This window comes from Arachis duranensis, chromosome 10, assembly GCF_000817695.3.
Source record: "Arachis duranensis cultivar V14167 chromosome 10, aradu.V14167.gnm2.J7QH, whole genome shotgun sequence".
NCBI lineage: Eukaryota > Viridiplantae > Streptophyta > Magnoliopsida > Fabales > Fabaceae > Arachis > Arachis duranensis.
Genome location: NC_029781.3, coordinates 81,868,158 through 81,886,879, shown reverse-complemented (window position 1 = coordinate 81,886,879; position 18,722 = coordinate 81,868,158).

Here is an 18,722-nt window from a genome sequence, read left to right as displayed (position 1 = left end):
TGCGGCGTTCTCGGGCATCGTAGGACGCGATGTCCGAATGGGCCCACACCATCGCAGCAATGTGGTCAGGAGCCGGATATGCATCCTTCAACAAAGACATTTGAACCAGTAAGACTAAACCCATTCAGAAATGATACTACATTCCAAGTTTTCTGAGGATTATCTATTAGAATTGGATACATATTTGTAAACTTCGCATTGAGTGGTAGATTTTCAGGACAAGGTAATGTGAACCGCCTATCCTGTGGCCATGTAACGACTATCACACATTTTCAAAACATTCTCAATTTTAAAATGGAACTATTATTCTGTTAAGCCTGCAGGTAGTGTGTACTACTATAAGAACTCATTTAGGACATTCTCATTAAATTAGATGCCACTTTCCGAGCAGCAAAATCAACATATGAGGAAGAGTTCTCACCTGGGGAGGACTTCAACTGCAGCATGGTCCCTGTTATGACTCATTGGATGTCTTCGGGTTAGCTATGACGAGGCTTGGTCCTCATTGGACATTGCTGTTGAGTACACGACGTGGCTAAGATACCCTTTTACTTGAAAATATATTTAATTTTAAGCAACTGTGCTTTCTGTTGCTACACATGGAACTATGTTTTCATGTTATCTACGTGTGAATGGAACAACCTATGTTTGACTAGCTATGTTGATTGTGCACCTCAATCAGCCCACATCTTTGATCACCCTAATTTTTGTTTTTTTTTTCAAAATTTACATAGAGTTTAAATCATACGCATTGTTCATACGTTAGTTAAGTCTGACTTAAATTTTTAGAATACATTTAGAATAGAATTCTAGATGGAATTTTTCCTCTGTACATGTACGTAAATGATAACTACCTACTTGAGTAAATAAACGAACCTAACTTATTTTAAAATTCTTCATTACAACTTTATGGTAAGCACCTTATGCAGTAGAAGGTTTCACGTTGATGATGTTCTTTCAAAGTATACTTAGTGGATTCAGTTTTAATATGAAGGGTATATTACCTTTGCATGCGTCTTCAAATATTCAATCTTCTATCTTCTTGTTATTTGTTTTGAAAATGATTTTGAATTTATAACTCTCTTGCTACTAATCGATTGATTTTTCTTTTTGGTGACCACTCAGATAAAGATGCATAGTTCATCTTTTGGTAAAGATGTTTTCATGTTGTATTTTAATTGGTTTCTGTATAATTTATTCGGTATTCCTCATCACATATTATTAAAATCCTCAAAATATTTTCCTTCCAAAAATAATAAAAAATATTTAATTAGGATTAAAACAAAAAAGATAATAGATTAACTATTAGGTTTTTTTAAAAATCTATTCATATAAAACAATATATCACATTCATCAAAATATAAATATATATAAAACAAGCTCTTANAATTTTACTAATTTAAATTTTGTTTTCATTTTTAATGTAAGCATTAGAAATAAATAATTTTTTTTATAACAAGATGAAGTCTCACAAAATATATATAATATTAATTAGTTTTTTAAAAAATCTGAAAAATAGTTTTTTCTAATAAAGTGTTATTAGAAAATTAACATTATAAAAGCTAACTTCAACCAATAAGATATAATAGGTTATTAAATATATTTAATACAAACCAGCATTCAATTTTCATTGAACATGTTTACATAGAGTTAAATTTTTTTTTTTTAGAAACATTCCATATAACTGATTGTCTTTTCATGAATTAAGGTAAAAAGATAACCCAAAACTATATTATATGGAACCACAAATTATAACCGATTTTTCTTAATGTACTGTAATCATATCTTACAGTAATACTAGATCACAAAATGAGCTAAACTGTGAGTAAGAGGCGGTTCTATGTATAGAAAACACCTTAATTTTTTTCTGATTAATAACAACTAGAAAATCACGTTACTTTTCTTTTATAATTTTTTTAACCATAGTAATTCTTTTATTTTTATTATATATATTCGACATCACTTATATAAAAGCAGTGATTACATGATAATAATATTTTAAAATCAATATAGGGTGATTTTTCAACAAAGTCACTTTCACAAAACTTTTTATTCAACACGGGAAAGCAGTTTCACAATAATTCTTATTCAACACAGTAAAATAGTATATGAATTCACGTATGAAGTTTTGAACTGGCCTTTTTTCAAAATAAGTAGAATAATTTTCTTGAAGAAAAAATACCTTCTGAGAATGTTAAATATGTTTCGATAACCTTGTTGGAGTAACTTTTTTAATAAGATACAACAATATACGTTTTAAAGATTTGCATCAACGATACTCACACATTCCATATTAAATCATTCATATTCATATTAATAAATAATCTGCACACCATCAAAATCCGCAGATGCTACATAACCATGCACACTACCAAGACGTGGTAAGACTAGTAGGTTCCACACATCAAATCCATACATCAAAAGGAAATAACTACTTACTAGAAAGACTGAGAAAGCTGCCTCAAGCAACATAACCCCGTCAACTCTAAACCACATAGCCACTACCATGGCCAAAACTATTCCAAGTTACATTAAACACGTAAAACCACTCAGTGAGAGCCAAAAGAAAGAGACACAATTATTTCATTAACCATAACAGCAAACTGTGAAAGAACTAGTCTTCCAAATAGTCTCGGTAGTTGGAAAAACTTATTTGTTTGGACTAGCAAGGTCACGCCAAGCCAGCTCTGCCTTCACCATAACATAACCTCTATGCTGGTTGCCGTCCGACTGGATTATATTGATTGTTGTCTTCTTCCTAATGGTATTAGTATTCACCTAGTTTTGTTTGACGAATGTCCCAAATGGTACGTTAATAATACGAAACATTCAAACACAAAGATGGTTCCAGCAGTATGACAACCTCCACAATAGAATTATCATACCTTTTGAGTTAGTTTGTAGCTGTTGAATGCTCCTTCATGTTGTAGCCAAAACAAACACCAGATGCCAGTATCCTTGCTACAGTTCGAAACATTTGTTTCATCAAAAATCTGTTTAACATTTCAATGGGGTTAACAATTAAAGTTTGACATACCTGCTTAGATTATTTGGGAGACCATCCGGGTAATGGAAGTTGCCCCAGGTTGTTGGGTCTGGGTTGGCATGCCTGAAGTTGACGATGTTGCGGCTAATCATGAAGATCCTTCCTAAAGCTTGACACTGTGACCACATAATTTATCATAAATATTTTTTTGGTAAATTCAACAGATGTGAAAATAAATTTTAGCATGATATACTTAAGCATGAATTAATTGTTTAGTCACTCACGATGCATTTCATATTAGTCTCTCTCCTAACTATAGTCTCAGTAGTTCTGCAGACGTCCAGTACATGAACTTTCTTATCCTTTACATCTATAATCATCAGATACCAGTCATCGGCAGCCTCGTAAATCGGCACCAAGACCTGCAAACGAAACGTACTTAGAAAAATGCAAACATGATGTTAGAACTCATTATATAGATGTCTTCGACTTACATGGTGTAGATCGTTTGTCTCGTGCATCCACATCTTCTGGTAACTATTTTGAATCTGCTCAGTCGATTTCTCGCATAAGGCATCTCGGGTAAACACAGAGGGAAGGAACCATGTCTGAGGCGCCATGTATTTTAGTGCTGTAATTGACCCCATCATGCATGTGGTGTTTAGAATCTATGAAAACAAGTGATGTTACTACCAACCAAAGTGGAGTGCGTTTGATCATATTCGAGCTACAGTATAAAATATGAGTATCACTTCGACGGATCAGATATAACGGCTTACTGACATTGGGGTGTATCGCATGCTCCAGGCATAGTGACATGAAAACTCCTCTAGTCATCTCAAACTCGTACTTGAAAAGCACCTCCCTAAATTTACATAGTCAAAGGTATCATATGTGGCTACTTTAATTTTGCTATGTGACAAGAATGTTAGAAATAGATGGGAACGTTAGATACAAAAGGGCAATGCTTCGTACCCTAACTGATGTTCTGCCCCGAAAATATATGCAGCCACCTTATTTTGAACCATGGTGAGACACATTTCATGCATAGGCCTAAAGCGCATCTCATAACTTTGTGGGAAAAAGTTGACCGTTTAAGAACATAGACAAACATAACCAGGTGGTTAAATTCATGTAACGCACAAAATGATAGATCCAGTCAAGAAAGGCTACCACCGGGATGGTTGGAAGTGCACTGACAGGATAAGGGGTACTCTTGCGTTGACGAAACCCTGTTGTTTGCCTAACTACAGGAAGCATTTCTATTGGTTTCACTTTGGACGCCGCCATGATCTCCCATAGCGCAGAAGATGGAGTCCATTCATTACGTGTGACAACCAGGCTTTCCAATTTGGGTGACTTTCATGGCCTAACTGCACTTGGTGTAGACGAGTAAAGTCCGACAATCTTTGACGTCGGCTTGAATTCACGCCATAGCGGCAGATTATGGAGTTCCTATACGGATGACACCCCGTTGTGTACTACCAGTTAGTTTTAAGATAATTAGCAGATACTAAGACAAATGCAATTAATTTCAATAGACACTTAGAAATTGTAAAAACCTTGTCTTCTAAAGATCTATGCTTTAATGAATTTCCATCAGTAGGTGAATTGAACATCTTCGGGATACCCCCGGCCCAGTATGGGTTCATGTAAGTTAGTTGAGCTACATCGGTTGAGCCGGTGATAATCCTTGGCATGGACCTCAACTCATCGATGAGAAGATCATCATCTCCGTTGGGTGAATCGGGGGCAACCATATCAAAAATTTGACCTTCTGGTGTAGCTAGCATCTGCTGGCCTTTACCTTTATCCTGTGAGGAAAGATTATGTGTGTAGGCCCTCCATTTCTGTGATGCTCTTTTCGTGTGGCTTGCATCAATAGCAGCTACATTTGTGGCGGCGTTCGTAAGGTGTACCCCTTTCAAAGCCATGTCTGAATGGGTGGTAGGCATTTTAGATTGCGGATTCGGAATCATGACAATACTGTCATGGTTCTTGATATGAGTCCGGAGGAGTTCCATTACTTGCAACAATAGGGCCTTTGCAGTTGTGCTACGCTTGTCCAGGGATGCCATAATATTGCTAATGTCTTCAGTCTTCGTGTCCAGTGTCTGTTGGTAAAAGACAATCAAACTTAAACCATATGGTATTCCTGCTACACCGTTCAATTATACTTAAACAAATGAAATGCTTGACGTTGACTAACTTTGTAACCATCTTTTGAAAATTTTGTCATCGCCTTAATTAGTTTGGCACACTACATGGTTTGGAAGGGAATAAAGCATTCTAAGAGAATTATTTTAAGATCCAAGACAAAATGAAAAACAATGAAAGTCTTTTCTTGCAGGCATCAAATAGTTGTACCATCATAATCATAAAAAAACTCCTCATACAAGGGAAGAATAATGTGAGTACTCAAAATTTAATTTATATGGTATAGCGTTTGGGACACACTAAATTGTTTCATACACTGAAATGGTTGAAGTGTTACAGGAAGACCTTATTGGTTGCTTGTTTTTTGTACGAAACGACATAGTTTAACCTACCTTGATGGCCATCATAAGTCGGTTTAGTGACTCCGTTGTAGCTGGATCTTGCTCTGTATGTGTTGGGTTCTGGGTAAGTTGTTATGGTAGTGGCTGAAAAAAGTAACATCAATAACTCGGTGAATATGCTGATGGTAGCGTACCACGTACAATATACAAACAAGAAGAAACTTTGGTAGTGACATTAAAACCCCTAACAATGATAAATTTCATGAGCTGCTTGGTTATGGAAATGACAAAACTGACTTACGACATCAATAGTGAGTTCAAGGTTCATTGAAGAGTCCGCATCTTGAGTTGGCTGAGGCTGAGGACGAGTAACATTCTCACCGGGGACGAAACTGCATCAACCGACAAATGTTTCAATAATTTTTTTTACATCCTATAGAGAAAAAAAAAACAGTAAATACGAAAAAGGATAGGAGCTATTCGTCAGTAGCCATAACATATTGTGACCCATTTAGGAAGGGTTTGCAAGCATCCATTTTTACTTCTCCCTTTAGATCAACCACGCTTGAAACTAGGGCTTTCGTGTATGATGAGAGGAGTTGGAGTTGGAGTTGGGCTTTATAGGCATCAGACGATGGGTGCAGAATAAGATATGATCGATGCCCCATCCCGCTAACCACAAAGGAAAACCACTTAATTTTTTTACGTTCAACCTAGGTTTAGGTTATTTTCCGCCAATTGTAGTGTACAAGCCTCCTCAGTTGCCAGATTAAGGCTTCTCCAATGGTAGAGAATGGTAATCATTTCATCAAGTATCCCTCGATTGATAAGTTGCATTAAATGCAAGCTATCAAACAGTTTCACTTTCAAGGCACGTGGAGTTAGTGAAGAGTCATGCGTAATATAAGAAGAGAAGATGTTAGGTTCGTAGTGGAATATTTTCAAATTCAATTACGATTATATAATAATTAAATTCAGTTTTAATTAATAGTGAAAAAATATAGATATAACATCACCTTAGTTCTATTTTTGTCGATTCCTGAGAGGGGATATGATCAACGTCAAACTTAGATGCGTAAATTCAATCCTGCATAACCATAACCTAATGGCAGTGTCATTAGAATTCACGCATGGCACTTGTTATGAAATTTGCATGGAAGTTCATCCTGGATGCCTATTTTGGAAGAGTGGGTCACTTCACCATATCGAAATATCCTTGAGAAATCAAAGTCAGCGGAAATATATTACGTAAATTGAAGTAATCAACCACAAAAAAAAAACACTATGGAACCAAGCACAACATAAAGTAACCTCGGTAGCTCGTTTTTTTTTTTGGAAATGTGAAAAAATAAGGTACTGGAAAGGAAATAGTTCTTGATCCTAAAAATTTATTTTTATTTAAGAGTCCTTTTCTTTAATATAAAAACTGATTTACCTTTTTAGAAGAATGATTTCTTATGTAAATTATACAAAAATTATTACGCCCGAAAAATTATTTTGTAACAATTTAAAGGATTAATTTTATTTTCGATAATATTTATCTCTCTAAATTATCTAGACGAATTATCTTTGCTATTATTTCATTACAGTCAAATAATATAATACAAAAAATGAAACGTTAAATTTTGAATAAAATAAAAATATCAAAATTTATTAATGTAAAGGGTGTTGATCATACAATTATTAGAATATATTAATTAGAAAAAAACAGGAAAATATCAAAGAGAATAAACAAAAAATCAATGTACTTTATTATAATGTTATTTTACAATTAGTGTACTCATTAGCGTACTATTGGTGTATACATTGATACGCATCTTCTAATCAAAGGAAAAAAATGAGATATTTTTAATTTATTCTTTTTTTATTTCCTAACCCCTTTGTACCAACATAACATCAGTAACATTTACCTTATAATATTGAGTTGATTTAAAATAAATGTTAATTTTTTATTAATAACTGATGTCACTGCTAATTATACTATAATTATCATTATTTTAAAACTAAAATAAAGCATTAAAATTTATGAGATACTAAATTATAATTCCGTGTAATATTGGTTTATATATATTACTGCAAGAAAAAAAAGTTTTATAGAATAACAAAGATAGGTGGTGAACCTAAGTATATAAATTGGAAGTATATTAAATTAACCAATTGAGCTCATTTGTTTTATTTAGAATGGAAATACTTATAAAAGTTTTTTGGGGGCATTGGCCCATTGTCGCAACAAAACTCCACCAATGGTTTAACATCGAAAAGAACAAAATATGGACCTATGTTGCATATAAAATTTTCAACTGAATTGATTATTTTACTAATTTTAAATATATTTTTTATTTTTAAAATTAAAAATAAATAATATTTAAATTATAATACATAATAAAAAAATGCATAAAATCTTTTGTCTAATGTTATATCTGCATTAAATTAAAAAATATATAAAAAATTTAATTATTTTAAAAAGAAGAAAGAAAAAATTTGTAAATTATGCTTCTATTTTCTTAAAAAGACATACTTTTTTATACACAAATTTTTTTTATCATTAATATAGAATACTAATTTCATATTATAAAATTTAGAGTATGATTAGTTGCTATACTGTGTTAATTGATTCAGATGCATGGTTATTATTTATACAGTCGAATTCAAATTCAAAGTCTCCAACTCTAACTCCACACCATCTAAAGTGGACATATTAAAAATTTGTATTGTGACATTTGAGATGATTATAGCAGTTGGAAACTCTCCCAGTAAGAAAAAAAATTTCACAAGTCCTTTGCAAACTGTAAAATAGTGCCCTATGACAATAGGCTCTAGTTAATCATTCGGTTAACGTGAAGATTTTTTTCGCACGTAAAATCAGCGCATACACCGAGAAAGCTCCGAAAATATAAAAGGGCGTGTAGTTGAATACTCGTGACTTGTTAAACCAGACATTGGTTAACTCCATATTAACGGTTCAAGATTGAGGAATGACTATGATTAATATTTTTTTTAATGGAGTTCTACTTGTCATGTAAATTACTTTAATTGAGAAAATTTGTACCAATGGTGACAAAATTGATGCAAGTTGAATTTTTAGAAAGACTAATTTAATTTTTAAATTCAAGTGAGTTGCACTTAAAAAAAGATGATATCACCTATTAAAAAAAATTATTTCTCTAATAATTATCCATTGTTTATTAATGTATTTAGTTTTTATCCTAAATCTGTAACTTAAAATTATAATAATTAATTTCTAAAATTTTACCAAAAAAAATTTAAAAGTTGGTATTATGTTTTAAAAACAAAGCTTTAACAAAATTTCAAATAATGTATCATTTGAAAAAATACAGTTTGACATATTTCATTTACAGAAAGATTAAGAATTATTATAAATATTAGTAATAGTAAGAGAGTTACTTAGCAATGTCATTCATCTTATGAGTGAATTGTAGATATTAATAGTAACTTTAATTATTGATTTTTAAATTTTAAATTTAAAAAATATGTTTAAAATTTTTGAAACGCAGTAAAAAAGGGAGTCAACAGGTAAAATAGAGATTGACATTAAATGTTATACGCATTCCAAAAAAAAAATTAACGAAATTTATAAAACTATAATAATTTATAATATCTATAAGTACGTTATAACCAAAAAATATTTATATTTTTTTAAAGAGATATTTTTATTTTTCTCCCCTGAGAGATATTAAAATGACACTCCTCCTTGTATTTGTAAAATGTAAATTCTTTTCTCTTATAAAATTAAAAAAACATTCTTTAATCCATTTTAAATTGTTTGTGTTAACTAAGGTTAGCTTTCTGATCTCCATTTTATGAGAAAAATTAAATTATTCATTACAAAAAAATTCTTTAACAAGAATCATAATTTTTGTCATTAAGTTTTGATTACCAAAATATCGTTTAATAAATTATCTAATTTTTTATTAAATTATTTTTTTACTAAAATATTTTTTAATAATTAAATTATTTTTTCTAAGATACTCTTAAATAATTTTTATATTATTAAATTGTAATTTAACTAAAATTTTTGTTAACAAATATTTCTATATTTTACTATTAATTATCTGATATCAGTATAAATTATTTTAACATTAAATAAAAAATCTTACCAATGTTAATATGTATAACAATTAATCAATTAAAATTATAGGGTATTTTAATAAATCTTGCATGTTTAGAAGATACCAGTATACATGATTTCATTTACTCCAATTTTTTACCGAAGAAATAATAGTACCATTCGAAAACGAAATTATTTAAAATAATTACTCATATTTCTTACATAAAGACAAAAATAAACGTAATACTTCTAATACAGCATAAAAATTAATTTTGAGTTATTCACCTAACGTAAATAACTTCTAATAAAAAGTTAGAGTATAATAATTTTAAAGTTATCTTCTATGTCCCAATTTTAAAAAGAATAGACATTTGCCTTATAGAGTTACGTGCATTTGTTGTGTATTCAACTCTAACTTATTTAAAATTTAAAAGGCACAATAACTGTTACAACTGTATCATAATAATGTCAAGGATACATGAATCATGAATCCTTGGTTAATATTCATTTAATGATTTGACCATCCTAATGCATGTATACAATATGTATAATAATGTTCTATTTTATCGCGTATAATATTTTGTGGAGTTGTGAGGAATCACACAATGTATACTGCAATATGGATCCGTCAAATATGATTTTTCACATTGGTACACGAAATTGCAATCACACTTTTTCAACTCCGCACAACTAACCAGCAAGTGCACTGGGTCGTCCAAGTAATACCTTACGTGAGTAAGGGTCGATCCCACGGAGATTATCGGCTTGAAGCAAGCTATGGTTATCTTGTAAATCTTAGTCAGGATATCAGAAATTATCAGGATTGATTGTGAAAAGCAAAAGAACAGGAAATAAGTACTTGAATTGCAGTAATGGAGAATAGGTTGAGGTGTTGGAGATGCTCCATCTTCTGAATCTCTGCTTTCCTACTGTCTTCTTCTTCAAGCACGCAAGGCTCCTTCCATGGCAAGCTGTATGCAAGGGTTTCACCGTTGTCAGTGGCTACCTCCCATCCTCTCAGTGGAAATGTTCAACGCACCCTGTCACGGCACGGCTATCCATCTGTCGGTTCTCGATCTGGCCGGAATAGAATCCAGTGATTCTTTTGCGTCTGTCACTAACGCCCCGCCATCAGGAGTTTGAAGCTCGTCACAGTCATTCAATCATTGAATCCTACTCAGAATACCACAGACAAGGTTTAGACCTTCCGGATTCTCTTGAATGCCGCCATCAGTTCTAGCTTATACCACGAAGATTCCGGTTAAAGAATCCAAGAAATACCTACTTAATCTAAGGTAGAACGGAGGCGGTTGTCAGGCACACGTTCATAGTTAAGAATATGATGAGTGTCACGGATCATCACATCCATCAAGTTGAAGAACAAGTGATATCTTAGAACAAGAACAAGAGGAATTGAATAGAAGAAACAATAGTAATTGCATTAATACTCGAGGTACAGCAGAGCTCCACACCTTAATCTATGGTGTGTAGAAACTCCACCGTTGAAAATACATAAGAACAAGGTCGGCTGATTTGCCACGCCGGTTTGGGCCATCAAATCTTGGGCAAAGTATGGACTATCATATATTGCTGGAAAGCCCAGGATGTCTACTTTCCAACGCCGTTGAGAGCGCGCCAATTGGGCTTCTGTAGCTCCAGAAAATCCACTTCGAGTGCAGGGAGGTCAGAATCCAACAGCATCTGCAGTCCTTTTCAGTCTCTGAATCAGATTTTTGCTCAGAACCCTCAATTTCAGCCAGAAAATACCTGAAATCACAGAAAAACACACAAACTCATAGTAAAGTCCAGAAAAGTGAATTTTAACTAAAAACTAATAAAAATATACTAAAAACTAACTAGATCATACTAAAAACATACTAAAAACAATGCCAAAAAGCGTATAAATTATCCGCTCATCACACATACATAATCTTGGGCTCCATTTCCTCAGCAAAAAGTTCATGACATTCACATTGCCGGCCCCACCACAGTCAAGGGAATCTAATTCCCCTACCTCCACATCGTCAACAGAGACTCCTAAACCCTTAAATTATAAATAAAGGTTTGCACGCCTACAACAAGAAACAACTCCGATATAAACTGCCTATATAAACCTTTTACTAACACTGGCTATACACACATTCACATTAGTAAAAACACACCATGGTCACAACTAATTATAACCAACAATTTTTTTGCGTCTTTGTTGGATGGATACCTAGGATTTATACTTCATCTGAGGAGGTGGCAGAGCAACTACATGACTACGGAGACGGTGGGTGGATGGAGTTCCCAACTTTGGATAACGCGGAGGAAGCATGGGCTCTCTTCCAAGGGAATGGCAACGCCAAGAAGGGAAGAAAAATGATAGCCAAGGGCAAAGCCCCAGCAGGACTCCAACCACCAGAACGCCGCCAAATGGAGAGGATAGCGTTGAAAGCTTTGCACTTACGTTTTGAAGAAGACCGTCGTCACACTACACCGCATCCCCGCCGTAAGTTTTCTCCTTACCCATCTTCTTCCCTACTCAGACCAACACTTTGATGATAAATCATTTTCTTTCATCTTGCACCAACTTGCAGCAAACCAACTTGTGCCACACAAACCTACTCGGAACCCGCTTATCATCGTCAGCATGACCAGATTGCTGTCCAAAACATGCAACAAGTTGGACATCCCTAAACCCGCTTACCGCATCATACTAGAAAACACATCAAACGGTGGCCAAAATTTCCGTCATCTTGTGTCTATTGTCCTTCCTGGTGAATCAGAAGCATTGGTTGTTACTAGCCGCGTTGCGTCAGAGCCGCACATTAGCTTAGAGGATTCTAGTGCACGAAATTGTGATCATCAACAATGGCACCAATAAACTTGGTGCTCTTAAACTTGAATCACACATTGTCACAACTTCGCACAACTAACCAGAGAGTGCACTGGGTCGTCCAAGTAATACCTTACGTGAGTAAGGGTCGATCCCACAGAGATTGTTGGTATAAAGCAAGCTATGGTTATCTTGTAAATCTCAGTTAGGCAGATTCAAATAGTTATAATGGTTTTCGAATATAAAGATAAATAAAGCATAAAATAAAGATAGAGATACTTATGTAATTCATTGGTGGAAATTTCAGATAAGTGCATAGAGATGCTGTATTCCTGTTGAATCTCTGCTTTCCTACTGCCTTCATCCAATCCTTCATACTCCTTTCCATGGCAAGCTGTATATAGGGCGTCACCGTTGTCAATGGCTACTTGCCATCCTCTCAGTAAAAATGGTCCAAATGCTCTGTCACAGCACGGCTAATCATCTGTCAGTTCTCGATCATGTCGGAATAGAATCCAGTGATTCTTTTGCGTCTATCACTACGCCCAACACTCGCGAGTTTGAAACACGTTACAGTCATTCAATCCCTGAATCCTACTCGGAATATCACAGACAAGGTTTATACTTTCTGGATTCTCAAGAATGCTGCCAATTGATTCTAGCTTATACCATGAAGACTCTGATTAAGGAATCCAAGAGATACGCGCTCGATCTAAGGTAGAACGGAAGTGGTTGTCAGGCACGCGTTCATAGGTGAGAATGATGATGAGTGTCACGGATCATCACATTCATCATGTTGAAGTGCAATGAATATCTTAGAATAAGAATAAGCTGAATTGAATAGAAAATAGTAGTAATTGCATTAATACTCGAGGTACAGCAGAGCTCCACACCTTAATCTATGGTGTGTAGAAACTCTACCATTGAAAATACATAAGTGATGGTCCAGGCATGGCCGAATGGCCAGCCTCCCAAACATGATCAATAGTCTCCAAAAATGATCTAAGGAAAGCTAAAGATGAAAATACAATAGTAAAAAGTCATATTTATACTAAACTAGTTACTAGGGTTTACAGAAATAAGTCTAAGTGCAGAAATTCACCTCCGGGGCCCATTTTGGTGTGTGCTTGGGCTGAGCTTGAGCTTTACACGTGTAGAGGCTTCTCTTGGGGTTAAACGCCAAGTTGTAACGTGTTTTTGGCGTTTAACTCTGGTTTGTGACGTATTTCTGGCGTTTTACTCCAGAATACAGCTTAGAACTGGCGTTGAACGCCAGTTTTCGTCATCTAAACTCGAATAAAGTATAAACTACTATATATTGCTGGAAAGCTCTGGATGTCTACGTTCCAACATAGTTGAGAGCGCGCCTTTTGAAGTTCTGTAGCTCTAGAAAATCTATTTTGAGTTCAGGGAGGTCAGAATCCAACAACATCAGCAGTCCTTTTTCAGCCCGAATCAGATTTTTGCTCAGGTCCCTCAATTTCAGCCAGAAAAAATTTGAAATCACAGAAAAACACACAAACTCATAGTAAAGTCCAGAAATATGAATTTTGCATAAAAGCTAATAAAAACATCCCTAAAAGTAGCTATATCTTACTAAAAATTACCTAAAAACAATGCCAAAAAATGTATAAATTATCCGCTCATCACAACACCAAACTTAAATTGTTGCTTGTCCCCAAGCAACCGAAAATAAAATAGGATAAAAAGAAGAGAATATACTATAAATCCCAAAATATCAATGAATATTAGTTCTAACTAGATGAGCGGGACTTATAGCTTTTTGCTTCTGAACAGTTTTGGCATCTCACTTTATCCTTTGAAATGTAGAATGATTGACATCCATAGGAACTCAGAGTTCAGATACTGTTATTGATTCTCCTAGTTAAGTATGTTGATTCTTGAACACATCTACTTTTATGAGTCTTGGTCGTGGCCCTAAGCACTTTATTTTTCTAGTATTACCACCGGATACATAAATGCCACAGACACATGACTGGGTGAACCTTTTCAGATTGTGACTCAGCTTTGCTAAAATCCCCCGACTTTAACCACTCAGTCTCAAGCTTTTCACTTGGACCTGCATGCCACAAGCACATGGTTAGGGACAGCTTGATTTAGCCGCTTAGGCCTGGATTTATTTCCTTAGGCCCTCGTATCCATTGATGCTCAAAGCCTTGGATCCTTTTTACCCTTGCCTTTTGGTTTTAAGGGCTATTGGCTTTTTCTGCTTGCTTTTTCTTTTTCATTTATTATTTTTTTGCCATTTTTTTCACAAGCTTTTGTTATTCACTGCTTTTTCTTGCTTCAAGAATCAATTTTATGATTTTTCAGATTATCAATAACATTTCTCTTTTTCATCATTCTTTCAAGAGCCAACAATTTTAACATTGATAAACAACAAGATAAAAAATATGCACTGTTCAAGAATTCATTCAGAGAACAAAAAGTATTGTCACCACATCAATGTAATTAAACTAATTTCAAGGATGAATTCGAAACTCATGTACTTCTTGTTCTTTTGTATTAAAAACATTTTTCATTTAAGAAAGGTGAAGGATTCATGGAATTATTCATAGCCTTAAGATATAGTTACTAGACACTAATGATCATGTAATAAAGACACAAACATAGACAAACATGAAGCTCAAAAACCGAAAAACAGAGAGATAAAAACAAGGAAGTTAAGGAATGAGTCCACTTTAGTGATGGTGGTACCTTCTCCTTGAAGGACCAATGGTGTTCTTGAGCTTCTCTATGTCTCTTGCTTGCCTTTGTTGCTTCTCCCTCATAGCTCTTTGATCTTCTCTAATCTCATTGAGAATGATGGAGTGTTCTTGGTGTTCCACCCTTAATTAGTTCATGTTATGACTCAATCCTTCTAGAGAAGTGTTGAGTTGTTCTCAATAGTTGTTTAGAGGAAAATGCATCCCTTGAGGCATCTCAGGGATTTCTTGATGATGAGCTTCCTTATTGCGTCTCTTGAGATCCATGAATGGGCTCTCTTGTTTGCTCCATCCTCTTCTTAGTGATGGGCTTGTCCTCTTCAATGAGGATGTCTCCTTCTATGACAACTCCAGCTAAGTAGCATAGATGGCAAATGAGATGAGGAAAAGCTAGCCTTGCCAAGGTGGAGGGCTTTTCGGCTACTTTGTAGAGTTCTAGAGGGATGACTTCATAAACTTCTACCTCCTCTCCAATCATGATGCCATGGATCATGATGGCCCGATCCACAGTTACTTCGGATCGGTTGCTAGTGGGGATGATGGAGCGTTGGATGAACTCCAACCATTCTCTAGCCACAGGCTTAAGGTCCAGTCTTCTCAATTGAACCGGCTTGTCTTTTGAGTCTCTTTTCCATTGAGCTCCTTCCACACATATGTCCATGAGGACTTGGTCCAATCTTTGATCAAAGTTGACCCTTCTAGTGTAGGGGCGTGCGTTTTCTTGCATCATAGGCAAGTTGAACGCCAACCTTACGTTCTCTGGACTGAAATCTAAGCATTTCCCCCGAACCATTGTAAGATAATTCTTTGGATTCGGGTTCATACTTTGATCATGGTTCCTAGTGATCCACGCATTAACATAGAACTCTTGAACCATTAAGATTCTGATTTGTTGAATGGGGTTGGTAAGAACTTCCCAACCTCTTCTTTGGATCTCATGTCGGATCTCCGGATACTCATTTTTCTTGAGCATGAAAGGGACCTCAAGGATCACCTTCTTCTTGGCCACAACTTCATAGAAGTGGTCTTGATGGGCTTTTGAGATGAATCTCTCCATCTCCCATGACTCAGAGGTGGAAGCAATTGCCTTCCCTTTCCTCTTTCTTGAAGTTTCTCTGGCCTTAGGTGCCATCAATGGTTATAGAAAAACAAAAAAGCTATGCTTTTACCACACCAAACTTAGAATGTTGCTCGTCCTCGAGCAAAAGAAGAAAGAATAGATGATGAAGAAGAAGAAATGGAGGAGAGGGAGAGTGGTGTATGTTTCGGCCAAGGGGTAGAAGAGAGGGTGGTGTTGTGTGAAAATGAAGAAGGATAGGGGGTTTATAAAGTGGAGGGAGAGGGGTTAGGGTTCGATCATTTAGGGTGGGTTTAGGTGGGGAAGAGATTTTGAATTTGAAGGTAGGTGGGTTTATGGGGAAGAGTAGATGGATGTGAGTGGTGAAGAGGTGATAGGGAAGAGAGATTGAGGTGATTGGTGAAGGGTGTTTAGGGAAGAGTGTTATGAAAAGGTGTGAGAGAGAGGGAGAAGGTAGGTGGGGATCCTATGGGGTCCACAGATCCTGAGGTGTCAAGGATTTATCATCCCTGCACCAATTAGGCGTGTAAACGCCTTTTTTATGCAATCTTGGCGTTTAACGCCAGACTGCAGCATGTTTCTGGCGTTAAACGCCACTTCCATGCTTGTTTTGGGCGTTCAATGCCAATCTGCAACATGTTTCTGGCGTTAAACGCCACTTCCATGCTTGTTTCTGGTGTTTAACACCAGTCTGATGCTTCTTTCTGGCGTTAAATGCCAGTTCTATGCTCTTTACTGGCGTTTAAACGCCAGTGAGTTCCTCCTCCAGGGTGTGCTTTTTCTTCTGCTGTTTTTGATTCTGTTTTTAATTTTTGCAATTGTTTTGTGACTCCACATGATCATAAACCTAATAAAACATAAAAGAACAATAGAAATATATATAAATAAAAATTGGGTTACCTCCCAATAAGTGTTTCTTTAATGTCAATAGCTTGACAGTGAGTTCTCATGGAGCTTCACAGATGTTCAGAGCATTGTTGGGACCTCCCAACACCAAACTTAGTGTTTGAATGTGGGGGTTCAAGACCAAACTTAGAGTTTGGTTGTGGCCTCCCAACACCAAACTTAGAGTTTGATTGTGGGGGCTTTGTTTGACTCTGTATTGAGAGAAACTTTTCATGCTTCCTCTCCATGGTTGCAGAAGAAGATCCTTGAGCTTTAAACACAAGGTAGTCCCCATTCAATTGAAGGACTAGTTCACCTCTGTCAACATCAATCACAGCTTTTGCTATGGCTAGGAAGGGTCTTCCAAAAATGATGGATTCATTCTCATCCTTTCCAGTGTCTAAGATTATGAAATCAGCATGGATGTAAAGGTCTTTAACCTCTACCAACACGTCCTCTACCAATCCATAAGCTTGTTTTATTGACTTGTCTGCCATCTCTAATGAGATTCTTGCAGCTTGTACCTCAAAGATCCCCAGCTTCTCCATTACAGAGAGTGGCATAAGATTTATACCTGACCCCAGATCACACAGAGCCTTTTGATGAGCGGATAATTTATACCCTTTTTGGCATTTTTTAGTATGTTTTTAGTATGTTTTAGTTAGTTTTTATTATATTTTTATTAGTTTTTATTTAAAATTCACTTTTCTGGATTTTACTATGAGTTTGTGTGTTTTTCTGTTATTTCAGATATTTTCTGGCTGAAATTGAGGGACCTGAGCAAAAATCTGATTCAGAGGCTGAAAAGGATTGCAGATGCTGTTGGATTCTGACCTCCCTGCACTCGAAGTGGATTTTTTGGAGCAACAGAAGCCCAATTGGCGCGCTCTTAATTGCAATGGAAAGTAGACATCCAGGGCTTTCCAGCAATATATAATAGTCTATACTTTGCCCGAGATTTGATGGCCCAAAATGCCGGAACTGGCACAAAAGTGGGAGTTAAACGCCCAAACTGGCACAAAAGCTGGCGTTTAACTCCAAGAAAAGTCTCTACACATGAAAGCTTCAATGCTCAGCCCAAGCACACACCAAGTGGGCCCGGAAGTGGATTTTTACGTCATTTACTCATTTTTGTAAACCCTAAGCTACTAGTTCTCTATAAATAAGACCTTTTGCTATGGTATTTTCATCTTGGTTCTTCTGGTTCCCTCTCTGGGGCCGAAGCCAATGATCACTATTATCACTTATGTATTTTCAATGGTGGACTTTTTACACACCATAGATTAAGGTGTGGAGCTCTGCTGTACCTCGAGTATTAATGCAATTACTATTGTTCTTCTATTCAATTCAGCTTATTCTTATTCTAAGATATTCATTCGCACCCAAGAACTTGATGAATGTGATGATTATGTGACGATCATCATCATTCTCACTTATGAACGCGTGCCTTACAACCACTTCCGTTCTACATGCAAACAAGGCTTGAATGTGTATCTCTTGGATTCCTTAATCAGAATCTTCGTGGTATAAGCTAGAATCCATTGGCGGTCATTCTTGAGAATCCGAAAGGTTTAAACCTTGTCTGTGATATTCTGAGTAGGATTCAAGGATTGAATGACTGTGACGAGCTTCAAACTCACGATTGTGGGGCGTTAGTGA